Below are 5659 nucleotides of genomic sequence, written 5' to 3'. Positions count from 1 at the left end.
AATTGGACCGGCTTTCCTCTTGAATCTTGCTTCCATTGTGCGCCCTCTTCACATATGACTGTGAGGACTTGGTCCAACCTTTGATCAAAGTTGACCCTTCAAGTGTAAGGATGCTCATCTCCTTGCATCATAGGCAAGTTGAACGCCACCCTCACACTCTCCGGACTAAAATCCAAGTATTTCCCCCGAACCATAGTAAGATAATTCTTTGGATTCGGGTTCACACTTTGGTCATGGTTCTTGGTGATCCATGCATTGGCATAGAACTCTTGAACCATCAAGATTCCGACTTGTTGAATGGGGTTGGTAAGAACTTCCCAACCTCTTCTTCGGATCTCATGGCGGATCTCCGGATATTCACCCTTTTTGAGTGAAAAGGGTACCTCGGGGATCACCTTCTTCAAGGCCACAACTTCATAGAAATGGTCTTGATGCACCCTTGAGAGGAATCTATCCATCTCCCATGACTCGGAGGTGGAAGCCTTTGCCTTCCCTTTCCTCTTTTTAGAGGTTTCTCCGGCCTTGGATGCCATAATGGTTATGGAAAAACGAAAAAGCAACGCTTTTACCACACCAAACTTAGAATGTTTGCTCGTCCTCGAGCAAAAGAAGAAAGAAGAGAGTAGAAGAAGAAGAAATGAGGAAGAGGGAGATGGTGGTGAATTCGGCCAAAGAGGGGGAGAAGTGGTGTTTAGGTTGTGTGAAAATGAAGGGTTGAAGAGGGGTATATATAGGAGAGAGGGGGGTGAATGGTTCGGCCATTATGGGTGGGTTTGGGAGGGAAAGTGGTTTGAATTTGAAGGGTGAGGTTGGTGGGGATTTATGAAGGATGGATGTGAGTGGTGAAGAGAAGGGTAGGATTTGATAGGTGAGGGGTTTTTGGGGAAGAGGTGTTGAGGTGATTGGTGAATGGGGGAAGAAGAGAGAGAGTGATGGTAGGGTCCTGTGGGGTCAACAGATCCTGTAGTGTCAAGGAAAAGGCATCCTTGCACCAAATGGCATCAAAATCCACGTTTTGAGCCATTTCTGGCGTTAAACGCCGGGCTGGTGCCCATTCCTGGCGTTTAACGCCAGGTTCTTGCCCTTTACTGGCGTTTAACGCCAGTCTGGTGCCCCTTTCTGGCGTTAAACGCCCAGAAGGGTGCCAGACTGGGCGTTAAACGCCCAACTGCTAGGCTGACTGGCGTTTAAACGCCAGCAGCATCTTCCTCCAGGGTGTGCTGTTTTTCTTCCTGTTTTTCATTCTGTTTTTGCTTTTTTATTGTTTTTGTGACTTCTTATGATCATCAACCTACAAAAAAGATAAAATAACAAAGGAAAATAATTAATTATAAAACATTGGGTTGCCTCCCAACAAGCGCTTCTTTAATGTCATTAGCTTGACAGAGGACTCTCATGGAGCCTCAGAAATGCTCAGAACCGTGTTGGAACCTCCCAACACCAAACTTAGAGTTTGAATGTGGGGGTTCAACACCAAACTTAGAGTTTGGTTGTGGCCTCCCAACACCAAACTTAGAGTTTGACTGTGGGGGCTCAGTTTGGCTCTGTTTTGAGAGAAGCTCTTCATGCTTCCTCTCCATGATGACAGAGGGATATCCTTGGGCCTTAAACACCAAGGATTCTTCATTCACTTGAATGATCAACTCTCCTCTATCAACATCAATCACAGCCTTTGCTGTGGCTAGGAAGGGTCTGCCAAGGATGATGGATTCATCCATGCACTTCCCAGTCTCTAGGACTATGAAATCAGCAGGGATGTAATGGTCTTCAATCTTCACCAAAACATCCTCTACAAGTCCATAAGCTTGTTTTCTTGAGTTGTCTGCCATCTCTAGTGAGATTTTTGCAGCTTGTACCTCAAAGATCCCTAATTTCTCCATTACAGAGAGGGGCATGAGGTTCACACTTGACCCTAAGTCACACAAGGCCTTCTTGAAGGTCATGGTGCCTATGGTACAAGGTATGGAAAACTTCCCAGGATCCTGCCTCTTTTGAGGTAGTTTCTGCTTAGACAAGTTATCCAGTTCTTTGGTGAGCAGAGGGGGTTCATCCTCCCAAGTCTCATTTCCAAATAACTTGTCATTTAGCTTCATGATTGCTCCAAGGTATTTAGCAACTTGCTCTTCAGTGACATACTCATCCTCTTCAGAGGATGAATACTCATCAGAGCTCATGAAAGGCAGAAGTAAGTCTAATGGAATCTCTATGGTCTCAGTTTGAGCCTCAGATTCCCAAGGTTCCTCATTGGGGAACTCAGTGGAGGTCAGTGGACGTCCATTGAGGTCTTCCTCAGTGGCGTTCACTGCCTCTTCTTCCTCCCAGAATTCGGCCATATTGAGGGCCTTGCATTCTCCTTTTGGATTTTCTTCAGTATTGCTTGGGAGAGTGCTTGGAGGAAGTTCAGTAATTTTCTTGCTCAGCTGACCCACTTGTCCTTCCAAATTCCTAATGGAGGACCTAGTTTCAGTCATGAAACTTTGAGTGGTTTTGATTAGATCAGAGACCATGGTTGCTAAGTCAGAGGTACTCTGCTTAGAACTCTCTGTCTGTTGCTGAGAAGATGATGGGAAAGGCTTGCTGTTGCTAAACCTGTTCCTCCCACCATTATTGTTATTGAAACCTTGTTGAGGTCTCTGTTGATCCTTCCATGAAAGATTTGGATGATTCCTCCATGAAGGGTTATAGGTGTTTCCATAGGGTTCTCCCATGTAATTCACCTCTTCCATTGAAAGGTTCTTAGGATCATAAGCTTCTTCCTCAGATGAAGCTTCTTTAGTACTGCTTGGTGCATTTTGCATTCCAGACAGACTTTGAGAAATCATATTGACTTGTTGAGTCAATATTTTGTTCTGAGCTAATATGGCATTCAGAGTGTCAATCTCAAGAACTCCTTTCTTCTGACTAGTCCCATTGTTCACAGGATTCCTTTCAGAAGTGTACATGAATTGGTTATTTGCAACCATTTCAATCAGTTCTTGAGCTTCAGTAGGCGTCTTCTTCAAATGAAGAGATCCTCCAGAAGAGCTATCCAAAGACATCTTGGACAGTTCAGAGAGACCATCATAGAAAATACCTATGATGCTCCATTCAGAAAGCATATCAGTGGGACACTTTCTGATCAATTGTTTGTATCTTTCCCAAGCTTCATAGAGGGATTCTCCTTCCTTCTGTCTGAAGGTTTGGACTTCCACTCTAAGCTTACTCAATTTTTGAGGTGGAAAGAACTTTGCCAAGAAGGCATTGACTAGCTTTTCCCAAGAGTCCAGGCTTTCTTTAGGTTGAGAGTCCAACCATGTTCTAGCCCTGTCTCTTACAGCAAAAGGGAATAGCATCAGTCTATAGACCTCAGGGTCTACCCCATTAGTCTTGACTGTGTCACAGATTTGCAAGAATTCAGCTAAAAACTGATGAGGATCTTCCATTGGAAGTCCATGGAACTTGCAATTCTGTTGCATTAGAGAAACTAATTGAGGCTTAAGCTCAAAGTTGTTTGCTCCAATGGCAGGGATAGAGATGCTTCTCCCATAGAAGTCGGGAGTAGGTGCAGTAAAGTCACCAAGCACCTTCCTTGCATTGTTGGCATTGTTGTTGTTTGCGGCTGCCATTTGTTCTTCTTCCTTGAAGAATTCGTCCAAGTGTTCTAAAGAGAGTTGTGCCTTGGCTTCTCTTAGCTTTCTTTTCAAGGTCCTTTCAGGTTCAGGATCAGCCTCAACAAGAATGCCTTTGTCTTTGCTCCTGCTCATAAGAAAGAGAAGGGAACAAGAAAATGTGGAATCCTCTATGTCACAGTATAGAGATTCCTTTAGGTGTCAGAGGAAAAGAAGAGTAGAGGACAGAAGTGTAAAATTCGAACTTATCAAAGAGAATGGAGTTTGAGTTTTACATTAAAGGATAGTGTTAGTCCATAAATAGAAGGATATGAGAAGGAGGGAAGTGATTTTCGAAAATTAAGTAGAAAATTTGAAAAAATTTTTGAAAAACAATACTTAATTTTCGAAAATGAAAGTGGAAAAGAAATAAAGTGATTTTTGAAAAAGATTTTGAAATTGGAAATCAAAAAGGTTTGATTGAAAGCTTAATTTGAAAAAGATGTGATTAAAAAGATATGATTGATAAAAAAAATGTGATTGAGAAGATATGATTTGAAAACATTTTTTAAAAGATATGTTTTGAAAACAATTTGAAAAAGATTTGATTTGAAAATTAAAAACTTGACTAACAAGAAAAGATATGATTCAATCATTAAACCTTTCTCAACAGAAAAGGCAGCATACTTGAAATGTTGAATCAAACCATTAATTGATAGTAAGTATCTTTAAAAATAGAATGAAATTGATTTTGAATAAGATTTGATTGAAAATTTGATTTGAAAAAGATTTGATTTTGAAAAGATTTTGAAAACTTAGAAAAAATCTGATTTGAAAACAAAATCTTCCTCCCTTAGCCATCCTGGCGTTAAACGCCCAGAATGGTATACATTCTGGCGTTTAACGCCCAAAATGCTACCTTTTTGGGCGTTAAACGCCCAACCAGGTGCCCTGGCTGGCGTTTAAACGCCAGTTTGTCCTTCTTCACTGGGCGTTTTGAACGCCCAGCTTTTTCTGTACAATTCCTCTGCTGTATGTTCTGAATCTTCAATTCCTTGTATAATTGACTTGAAAAGACACAAATTAAAAATATTTTTGGATTTTTAATAATAAGGACAAACCAAAATGCAACAAGAATCAAATAACAATGCATGCAAGACACCAAACTTAGCAGTTTGTATACCATTGACACTGACAAAATGAAAATGCATATGAGACACACAAAACAATCAAGTCAATAGAATTCAATGACCAGAGCAAGTAAATCATCAAGAACATCTTGAAGATCACAAAAATACATGAATGCATGCAGTTGACACCAAACTTATGATGAGACTCTAGACTCAAACAAGAAATATTTTTGGATTTTATGATTTTTTTTCTTTTTTTTTTCTTTTTTTTTTGTGTTTTTCGAAAATCAATTGGAAAAAGGTATCAAAATTCTTAATGAGAATTCCAGGAATCAGTGCAATATTAGTCTAAGACTCCGGTCCAGGAATTAGACATGGCTTTACAGCCAGCCAAGCTTTCAAAGAAAGCTTCGGTCCAAAACACTAGACATGGCCAGAAGCCAGCCAAGCCTTAGCAATCATTGCTCCAAAAGCAAGATTGATGAAAATCAATAAGCTCTTGTGGTGATAAGTTGAAACCTCGGTCCAATCAGATTAGACATGGCTTCTCAGCCAGCCAAATTTCAATAAATCATCATGAAACTCTAGAATTCATCTTCAAGAATTTCGAAAAAAAATACCTAATCTAAGCAACAAGATGAACCGTCAGTTGTCCAGCCTAAACAATCCCGGGCAATAACACCAAAACTTGATGTTGTTGCCAGATCTTGGCACTGATGTTACCAAAGCTTGCTCAAAACTTGAACAATCCCCGGCAACGGCGCCAAAAACTTGGTGCGCGAAATTGTGAACTATACTTTTTCACAACTCTCATAATCCCCGGTAATGGCTCCAAGAACTTGGTGGCTCAATACCATGGCATTACACAACTTCGCACAACTAACCAGCAAGTGCACTGGGTCGTCCAAGTAATAAACCTTACGTGAGTAAGGGTCGATCCCA

General features: G+C 40.9%; 1 non-coding gene across 1 annotated transcript; it reads left to right on the top strand.

Annotated features, from left to right (window-relative positions):
• Positions 1-3092: 3092 nt before the first annotated feature.
• On the top strand, positions 3093-3200 carry LOC112799011 (small nucleolar RNA R71). The gene has a single exon (XR_003200601.1). It is a non-coding gene; the product is annotated as a small nucleolar RNA R71 (small nucleolar RNA).
• The last annotated feature ends 2459 nt before the right edge of the window (positions 3201-5659 follow it).

This window comes from Arachis hypogaea, chromosome 4 (assembly GCF_003086295.3).
Source record: "Arachis hypogaea cultivar Tifrunner chromosome 4, arahy.Tifrunner.gnm2.J5K5, whole genome shotgun sequence".
NCBI classification, from domain to species: Eukaryota; Viridiplantae; Streptophyta; class Magnoliopsida; order Fabales; family Fabaceae; genus Arachis; species Arachis hypogaea.
Note: the sequence above shows the minus strand (reverse complement) of the source record. Positions and strands in the feature narration are given on the sequence as shown.